This window comes from Camelus ferus, chromosome 24 (assembly GCF_009834535.1).
Source record: "Camelus ferus isolate YT-003-E chromosome 24, BCGSAC_Cfer_1.0, whole genome shotgun sequence".
Taxonomy (NCBI): Eukaryota; Metazoa; Chordata; class Mammalia; order Artiodactyla; family Camelidae; genus Camelus; species Camelus ferus.
This window is the reverse complement of record NC_045719.1, coordinates 22748105-22759113: the sequence shown is the minus strand read 5'-3', so window position 1 is coordinate 22759113 and position 11009 is coordinate 22748105. Positions and strand designations below refer to the sequence as shown.

The 11009-nt window shown below is 35.8% G+C and overlaps 1 pseudogene; it reads right to left on the bottom strand.

The window, feature by feature from the left end:
• Positions 1–2560: 2560 nt before the first annotated feature.
• The window catches only part of LOC102505699, a 65444-nt pseudogene continuing 56995 nt past the window's right edge, over positions 2561–11009 (bottom strand).

Below are 11009 nucleotides of genomic sequence, written 5' to 3'. Positions count from 1 at the left end.
CAAGAACCTTCTGACCAGGGAGCTGAAGGTTGCCTTGTAATGCCATTTGCAGCAACATGGATGCTCCTGGAGAATGTCATTCTAAGTGAAGTAAGCCAGAAAGAGAAAGAAAAATACCATATGAGATTGCTCATATGTGGAATCTAAAAAACAAAAACAAAAACAAAAACAAAAACAAACAAACAAAAACAAAGCGTAAATGCAGGACAGAAATAGACTCATAGACAGAGAATACAGACTTGTGATTACCGGGGGGTGGAGGGTGGGAAGGGATAGCCTGGGATTTCAAAATTGTAGAATAGGTAAACAAGATTACACTGTATAGCACAGGGAAATAATACACAAAATGTTATGATAACTCACAGAGAAAAAAATGTGACAATGAGTGTGTATATGTCCATGAATGACTGAAAAATTGTGCTGAACACTGGAATTTGACACAACATTGTAAAATGATTATAAATCAATAAAAAATGTTAAAAAAAAAGGATGCCTTATACTCCACTTCCTCCACCCAGGAGCCCATAGAGAGTAGGCTGATAAATTTTATTTATTTATAGACATTAAAGAAAAGATTAAATGTTAGAAGGAAGTAATAAATCCTACAACCAAATGGAATCACATGGTAAACTTTATAACTATAGGATTAGCCAATTCATGAAACAACCTTTTCATGAAATCAGGCAAGGATTGCCCTTGAACTTAATCTCCTCATTAAAATTAACATGGGAAATCCATATACTGATTGGGGTTAATGTCTACTGAGTAGTGTTTGTTTATACTAGCAATCACTTTATGGTATTTTTGCATTTTCCTTGAAATATAAATGTCTTTACTGATTTTCTTCCTTCTTGAGATTGTGTATATAAGAACATTCATACTTATGGTCTTTAGAGCTCATTAAACATCGTCATGGGCCCTTGGTAAGTCCTTAGTGTTATCTACCTCTTCTTTGTCAGCCATAGAGCTATTCTCTCCAGCAGAACATAATCATGAAATTACTTGAAAAGTGCTTAGTATAATTGTGACACTCCTATAGTCACATTCATCATTGAAATGATGGGTAAAATTTCAATTTAAGAAATTTTAAAAGAAAGAGGCCTTAGTGAAAAAAACAGAAAGAAATTGTCAAGGATGGATATTACTAAAAAATGAATCTCCAGTCTCAGTACCTCTAATCTACTACCTCTTTCCACTGATGAACGGTCATTGCAATCTTATCTCACTGTCTTCTCTGGTAAGACACAGATTTTATGTTTTTGGAAAGTCAAAAATGATATACTACTTTAAAAAGTCTAATGCTGATTTAGCTGTTTATTAAAAGTAAAGCTATAAAACACTGGAATGTGGAAGACCATAGAGATTAGAAACATGAGAAATAGGCAAGCGGATGGAGACAACATATACACAGAGTTGAAACACAATAGTTTATAATTTCTCTCATCAACAATTACAAATAAGACTAGATGAATCGAGAAAGTATGCCCAGAAATTTGTAGATTAAATAGAATTTCCTGTATCTTCATTAAAATGATCTGTGTCTCTAGACAAAACATACAGTGTGGGCATAGTGTTGAGGTGTTGTCAAATCAAAGATGCAAAACACTTATAAACAGAGATTATTTTAGTGGGGATAGGAAATGTCACAAAAAGCAGTTTTAGGGGGTCGGTCTTAGAAGAGGGACTTATAAGTGTATTGTGATAATTCAGCAGGGCTGAGTTTTCTGTTTAAGAGGCCATGCGATTGTTTCTAAAGCTGACCTAAATATTGAAAGAAAGTCTAATTTAGAAGTTGTGTTCACTCTATTACTCTGGATACCCAAGGAGATGTCAGTGATTCTTTGAACAGTGTCTCAGAAATTAAAAACTCTACCTAGATTTTAAAATGTTCTGTGAAAGGAATTTTTAGGTGTTTTAGCTATTATTTCCAGAAACTTCCACACAGTAGCTCAGTATTTTTTTTTAAATATAGAAAAAATGTATTGGGGATCACCACTTGAATCTTGAAATACAATTCCAGATTGATGATAACTGACACAAAATGGTGGTTATTAATTAATCCCATGCCAGCCCACCCCAAACAAACCGAACATCTGTAAAAATGATCATATGTACGTAAGTGATCTCTCTTAACAGCTGCACTGCCTTCTCACTCTCCACATCATTTAACTTCCAGTTTCAGCCATCTGATGGGTTAAATGTCCTTCGCCTAACAGAGAACCAATGTAGATGGTCAATTTCATGTTCTTTATTTGATGGTAACAAAGGCTACAGTTTAGTACTTAAACTAGTGACCTTCTATCAAGGCAGAGTAGCCAGACAGCTAGGAAAGATGCAAAGAAAACTAGAGGAGACCAGGACAAAGCAGCGTGGGCTTGGCGCTAAGCTGGCAGGCAACCTGGACTTCAGCAAGGGCAGGTAGGTTAGCCAAAATTAGACTGTCCTTCTTGTTGACTTGAAGCGACAGTTTTTTCCTCCAAAAATCTTGTTACTGGCTGCATTCCATTTATCTAGTTCAATACAAGTAAAATCACATATTTCAGGAGAACTACATTGAGAATCACTGATTGGCTTTTCTTCCTCTTTGTTTCTTTGAACGTGTAGGTGTCTGAGCCGCTGGTGTCTCCTCTCCTGCACCACAAGACATGGGCTGCTTGAAGTGATTTCCTCATCCTTATCTTCAGTCATTGCATCTGCTCCAGATTTTTGTTTCTCTGGAAATGTTGGTGTACAAACTGGTCTGGGGCCCTGGCTATCCACAGCCTTCTCAGGAGGGTTGGGAGTGACTGAAGCTTCTTTTTCCTTCGTCCCACGTAAAGCCTGGTGTTTTCTGGAATTTCGAAGATCTGAGTTTGGAGCGTTTTCCTCATTTTTATGTAAAATTAATGATGGGAAATCATAATTAATTCCCTTTTTGGTTAATTTCTTCCTGAGTAATTTTTCGCTTTTGCTTACATCGCTCCTCCCTCCATAGCTTTTGAAGATGTATCCTATTCTGATTATACCGTTTCACCACTGGGTAAGACGGCCTTTTAAATGGCATGTGCCACTCTCTGAAAAGTTCTTCGTGTACTTTTTCAGGTGGTAAAACATGATCCTTGAAGAGTCTTTCACCAAAAAGTTAGTTGTTCATTGTTTCAGCAGCTACTTTGACAACATCTTCAGACTCAGACTTCAAGAAGACACACAGCTTTTGCTGTTTCCAGTTTTTTTTCTTCTTCAGTTTATTTATTTTTATTTTTTTAACTTTTTTTTATTGAGTTATAGTCATTTTACAATGTCGTGTCAAATTCCAGTGTAGAGCACAATTTTTCCGTTATATGCGAAAATGCATATATTCATTGTCATATTTTTTTCACTGTGAGCTACCACAAGACCTTGTATATAATTCCCTGTGCCATACAGTATAATTTTGTTTATCTATTCTGCATATGCCTGTCTGTTTCCAGTCTTTTTACTCCTGAAAAGTCTGAATCTCATAACAGAGCCGAACTGGGAGAAATAGGCTCGGATCTGGGTTTTGTAAAGCCACGGAGTTAAGTGGCCCACATAGATTGCTCCAGGAGTAGGATTTTCTTTCTCCTGTCAATTGGCTGTGTGCCTGCAAACCTGCGCCACCTTCTTCTGGAACTTCTTGTCCTCCTGCGGGTTCAGGGACAGGAGTGGCTTGGCCAGGCCAGAGGAGAACCCCAGGCTGCAAGCTGCCAGGCCGCCCCGGAAGTCAGTATTTTTTTAAAAATCAATAAATAATGTATTATTTTCAAAGTGAACTTTTAAGGAGTTCAAGAAAATTTCAGGGGAATAAAAAGTAGAGAAAATATGTTTCCAATAAAACAACAGCAATAAGTCCTATATCCAAATGATCTTGACTTCGTCAAGCTCTAAATTTGGTCACTCCATTTTGGGGACAATTTGATGGTCCATATGTTTCTGGAAACTCAACTACAAATGATTTAGGTTTCTTGACTGGCTCAGACAAAAGGAATTTACTGTTTTGGACATCTTAAAATATTTTATGCCTGTCCCCTTAGTGGTCATAACTCTTACAGATTGCTTATTCCTAATGCTAGAAGCCAGAGGCAAATTGAAAGGGTAAAAAGTAATTTGTGAAAGTCAGTCCTGTTTCACAGAGGTCCTGAGTTAATGTGAACCATTAAGAATATGCATGTTAAATATTCACTTGCATTCTTTTCCTCTGCATTTTTTTGACTTTAACTTTTAAATTTATCTAAAAATCTTTTAGTATATGGTATGACCTGATAATTTGATTATTCTCCTAAGTAATGTGTTGGGTAATAAATAATGTGATAGTTCTCTTACCTTGCATGGTATATATATATATATATATATATATATATATATATATATATATAATATAACTATATAAACATATCATATATGAAAATATATATATTATATATATAGTGGTACAGGATTATCAGTTTTATTCCATTAATCCTTCCATGAAGTTTTACAAAAGTACCACATTGTTGTTTGACTATTGAATAAAAATACATTTTATTAACTTTTATTTTTAAAAATATTTTAACTGCTCATTGTTTCAGACAAGTGTGTATTCTTTATTTTATTCGAAGTATGTTTCTCATGAAAAAAAATTTGTTTTACTTTAGCATGAGATCAATAACTTACCAGATTTCGAATTTTCCAGGGTGCTTTGAACTCAAACCCATGCCCAGTTTCAACAAATGTTCTTAACTGACATTTTCCGTTAGAATTACCATATCCACTTAGTTGTGGCTCTCATTTTTTTCCCTTTGCAAGAATGTGTTGTTATATCTAAGATCCTTTTGGGAAACCTGGTAAGTTAAAAAAGAGTACACACAATAATAATAACCACAGTAACTAAAATGTAAACCATCTGTCCTCTTGAGCAAATTTAATTTAAATATAAAATAGAAATGAACTTTAAGGTAAATTATTGCTTTTTATTCTCAGAAAACCTTTTAGCAGAGCCATACCTCGGTGGTGTTGAATATGGTTTTCAGTATATAAAGCTACATATGCATTTGTCCATGCTTCCTTTATACTGTAAACTATTGACTGGTCACACTGAGTTATGTGTTTTAGTGAATGTTCTCTGTTGGCTGCTCCACATCTCCTCTCCTGCCTTCTTTCAGTGCTGATCTTTAAAGATGTCATCAGCGGAGTCCCTTGCACTCTGCTTCTGGTTGGGCTCAGCCAGGGAATGTACCAGCAAGAGATAAGAAGGAGGGCGAAAAAAGAGTTTGGAGTATGTATTTCCCCAGTTCTCTCCCTTGCTGATGGGTAATTGTGCAGCAGTGGCCGAGTTTCTATCCTCTGTAGGGTATCTCCTACCTATGGGTCTCACTGGGTCCATGAAAGATTCTCCATTTATAATGGCTCCCTTGCTGTCACTAGCTTTACCATTCCTTGTTGGCCTCCTTTACTACTGCTCAACTTTGTAAACAGTCTTTATTAGAGGATCATTAATGACCTTTGTTTGTTTGTTTGTTTTTCATCTCTTTCTTGTCCATGCCTGACCAGTACATGTGAGTTCTTATCTGCTTGAGCAGGAAAAAGAGTTGACATCTCTGCTCATCCAGCCCAGTCCCTCCAGCCTGCCAAAAGTCATGAGCTTTACTTCACATGGGAGAAGAGTCAGAAAAAGTAGCTATATTGGATCAGTGATGTGATATAACACTAATTTATAATGTGCTGAATATAAGAGAATAGTTCATTATATTTTGACCTAATTTAAATTGTTCTATTGAAAATTCTACACTGATATAGTAACTCATGGAAGTGGTTTTTTTAAATGTTTATTATCAGTAAAAGGAATCAATTCTATTAAAGGACATTAGAGGTTGGAAGATGGGCTTTGGACAAGGGTGAAGAAGAAATATTGTCTTCTCTCTGAGACGTTATGTCAGTTGGACCTGAGTTAAAGAGCATGATGGATCCTGGCATTTCTAGTAGGTCTAAGCTGAGTTTGCTCGATGTAGAATATTGGGTAGAAATACTCCATCATAGCCTTGAAAAGTCCAAATACTACTGCTATTTCAATTAGCAATAAATTCTCCTTTATACTATATCTTCTATCCTTAGCAAGATTTTACCAAAAGTTGTCAAGTTAATAGGATGATTTGTTAATTCTAGGCCCTTTGGGTGTGTTATGGTATTGGTGGCCCAGTAGTGATAGCTGAAGGGTATTTGTGTCCAGGATAAGGTAATTTTAAGAGGGTCATACTCACAGTAGTAAGCAGCAAAAACATACAGACATCAGAAGCCTGTTCGTGAATCTACAGAAAATCAGGAAACATTTGAACAGGCTAATTTCTGGTCATCAAGCTGGCAAGAGCTAATGTCTGGCAGCAATGGTTCCTGGCAGAAGCCTTGGCTCTACTTTATAATTACTCATTCATGAAACAAAACCATTTGTATTGTGATGGTTTAACATCTGACTACAAGTTCTAAGTTTTAAGTTTTTTGCCAGCTGGACTTTTACTTTTCTTCAATATTTTATAATCTGGATATGAATACAAATAAATGCTTAGTTACATACTCCATAAATATATCTAAAAGAAAGGGGAAAATATTGGATAGATGAAAGAGGCAATAGCATATAATGGGTGAGGACCATGAGTCTGAATAGCTGTGTGACCATAGGCAAGTGGCTTAACCTCTCTTTACCTTAATTTACTGATCGCAAAATGGCTTAATGATGTGCTTAGTCCATAGGGTTGCTGTGAAGAATTAAATCTTTTAATACATGTAAAGTGTTTAGATTGGTGCCAGTCATATATAGAAAGCTCCTGATAAGCCATGTATCAATAAAACAACTGTAATTGTTATTATAGCCATTACTGCCAATAGTAAGAAAATCATTGAAGAAAGAAATGTAAAGAAATTGGATTGAAATTTAACAGTAGTGACAGCTGAGACCCTTGTGTTGTAAGAGATATTTCATAAATTTTCACTAATTATTTTTAGTTCAACCTCTTACGTTTGAACCGCTCTTGTTTTATTATACTTATTTATAATTATTACTGCATATGGTACCTTTCCTTTTCATCTGACTCATGTGTAAATTACCACTGTGAGATTTCCCCACATTTATCATTTCCCTGGAGACTGAACGTTTCCTCATGCTCCCTTTGTGTTCCTTCATGTTTCTTTTACATTTTTCAGTAGAGAGCTCGAGCACAAATTTTGCTTACAAAACCACTAAACGTGATTGGACAGGGAATTAGTCTGAACTTTTAAAATTTACTAGTATCTCCATGTAATTAATTTAGATTTAGTCAGTATAAATGATAAGGATTTCATCAATAAAAATGGACAATTGGAGAATTTGGTTATTTTTTTCTCTTTATGTTTCTAGTCTCTCTTTTGCTGTGTTGCATTAGACAATGCTGACATGCAGGGGTTAGAGAGCCAGCATGTCCTGCCGGCTTTAGGAGAAATCACAGTGAACAGGACGTAGGTGGCACGCACTCTAGGTCCAGCGTGGATGCCCTGAGGGTAGAGGAGCCCAGTTTGCTTTGACTGCAGCAGTAACATTATCCCAGCACACTCCCCGGGGATAACTGCCTTTACAGAAACAGAATTGGAAGCTGCTGATATTTTTACACAACTTATGATATTGAGAAAGGCCCCATTTGATGAAAATCGTCTCCCAAACAACCGTAACACCTGAGATTCATTATTAATTTTTTTCTGGAAGATGAATTTCTCTCCCTACTGCCTTTAAAATGCAAATAATAAGGAAGAGAGAGATTTTAGGCACTTTATAGGTTAAATAGTTTTTCAGGCCTTCCCCAAAGTGACCAGTATCTTGGAATGAGATGCAGTGGATACAGGTAATAAAGGAGAAAGAATCTGGCCTCACAAGACAGGGCAACCTGGGTTCTGACTCAAAATCTTCTATTACCTCGATATACAAACTTTTGCAAATGTTCATTGTTTGTTGTTGTTTTCTCATTTATAGAACACCCCTGAGTGCAGAACAGTGCACTGGGCTGACATAGCTTTCAGTTTTTAGAACATTACAGTCCCTTCAAGGAAGCAGGGTGGCCCATGTCAAAAGCCAATTACCAGGACATTGCAATACATGATTCTCAATGATTGTATAAAAAACAAAAATTAAACAGATAAGGTATTACTATGAACTGAGGGGTGAGGGACATATGGTCTGGGAAGTCTGTGAAGGATGAACTGGGCTGAGGTCTCAGAAAGTAGTACAATGTGAGCTTTATATTGGGTATAAACTTGGGATACAAACTTCTTATGACTTATTTGAAATGATTATAATGAGAGAATTTAGTTTTATGTTCTCATTAAAATTCCTGTAATAGCTTATATATAATCCATACTTCCATCTTACTGAGTTTGTTCGCCAAGAATTAGCATTTGCTGTTCAACTCAGGATTTATGTGGGAGGGAAATAATTGGGAATTCTTGCTTCTCTCTGCTTTAATAATAATAATAAAAAAAAAAAAGATTAAAAAAATGCCAAATGGAACCATTGATTTTTGTTTCAAACAAAGCAACTACAGCCTCTGATAAAAATGAAGAATCTCCCTTTCAGCTGATAAGGCACAGAGTATTTATCTTTGGCTGATCACAGAAAGAAGTTGGCCTGGGCGATCCATCTGCCTTTATGAAGCTTCATTAACACAAAAGAGACGATGGGTCTGAAAGCAGCTTTTGGCTTATTGGATCCTTATCGTATCTGGCACTCTTTTGTGAAGGAAAATAGAAGTCATGTGGCAGTTAAATAAACTTTTCTAAAAGAAAAACAAATGTGGGAAATGGTAGGTTTCTCTCATCACTTTCAGGAGCCGTATGAGAATTAATGTTGCTTGTGATTTCAAACAATAATGTTCACTTTATCTCCCTGGCCTGGACGGCACATGCTCAGCACAGTGTGTGAAAAAAGGCAATTAATCCCATAGCAATACAGTTTAAAAGACTCCTTGAGAATTATCTCAGTGGTCTCGGTTGTCCTCTGTAACCAAAAGTTGTGATATATTTACTTCATAGTGAAGCCAAACACATGATAAGAAGAAAATATAATTTTTGCTCTGATATTGAAAGTCTGCTCTATATTGTGTGCAGACTTCCACCGACATTTTTTGAACACATTAAAAAATTATAATGTCTCCAAGGCATTGACTATTTCAATGATAACTTTAAGTTTTACAGTTTTATTTTAGAAGTGAAGTCCACTTTCTTAGTCCCTTATTGTTGCATTTATAGCTCAGGATGAGGAGAAACAACCTCAATGTCCACATTATTTGCAGAATTAGAATCCCTTGTAAAGATTCTTAACAGGAATTTCTTCAATATGTGTTTAAACAGCACACCACGTGGGGATCCTGGCCCCTGGATCATCTGGTCCCGTTGTGCTTAACTCAATTTGTCAGGCGACCTCTCTCTTTGACTGAATGTTCTCTTAATATACATGGCAATAGTTTTTTTGTTTTTAATTAATTTTTTTTTTAAAATTTGAGGTATAGTCAGTTTACAATGCTGTGTCAGTTTCTGGTGTACAGCACAGTGCTTCAGCAATAGTTTTTGCAACGTAAACAGTGCTCTGTCCACATATTAATGCTTCAGATATTTGAAAAACTCCTCTTTATCTTGTTTGTCTTAGCTTTCTTTTTTATTGACATTATCACCTACTGTAATTCTTAATCATGCAACTTGGTTTCTAAGATGCTTATGGCCCTGGCCATTCTGCTGCGGATTTGCCTTAATGTGACAATAATTATTTTACGTATTTTATCCAGAGCTGAGCATTGTACTCCAGGTGTGCACTGGTGAGTGTAGAATACAGGGAAGTGTGATCGGGACAGTATTTGTTGTTAATGTAAACTGTTGATTTTCTTAGTCATATCATGTAACTTGTCAACCAAAATCTTCAGATTTCTTTTCAGTTTGATCTGCCGAAAAATACTTTTTGATAGATACTTAAAAAAAGAAAATCTAGATAGAAGAGTCTCCCATCCAAGTACTAACCAGGCTCGACCCTGCTTAGTTTCCAAGATCAGACAAGATCTGGCATGGTCACAGTGGTATGGCCATAAGCTGAAGAGTTAACATTATTTCTATTAAATTTCAACTCATCTTTTTGACCCCAAATTTACTATTTGCAGGTGTTATATATATATATGATCCTAGGATTTCAAGGACTTTATCTCAAACAGTTATAAAAATCATAGAAAATTGTCATGGACAGTATTTTCAAATAAAATGAGGCCCTTTAGTATTTCAATGGCAATAGTCATAATATTAACAGTCTCCTCTCACAAACAAGGGTGGGCATCCTTGTCTTGTTCCTGACCTTAGAAGACATGCCTTCAGCTTTTTATCATTGAGTATGATGTCAGCTGGTCTTTATTATATTGAGATATGTTCCCTCTGTGCCCACTAAGGGTTTTTTTTTAATCATAAACGGATGTTGAATTTTATCACAAGATTTGTCTGCATCTATTGAGATGACCATATGGTTTTTATCATTCAGTTTGTTAATGTAACGTATCTCACTGACTGATTTGCAGATATTGAAAATCCTTGTAACCCTGGGATAAGTCCTTACTGATGGTCCTGTGGAAATCTTGTAATGTATCATTGGAACAGGTTTGCTGGTATTTTGCTGAGGATTTTTGCACCTATATTCATAAGTGATATTGGCCTATAATTTTACATTGTAATGATTTTTTATAGTTGTCTCTTTGAATAAGTTTGGAAATGTTTCTTCCTCTGCAATTTTTGGGAATAGTTTCAGAGCATAGCCGTTAAATTTTCTCTAAACGTTTCTTAGGATTCCCCTGTGAAGCCCTCTAGTCCTGGATTTTTGTTTATTAGAAGTTTTAGCCTCTTATGATCCTATGTGTTTCTTTCATGTTGGTGACTCTCTTTTCTGTAAGTTGGTTATTATCTTTCCTGTTGTAATTTAGTGACTGTCTTTACTGTTATGTTTGGATTTCTTTTTCTTTTTTGTGGCTACCAGGAGTTTCTGGTAT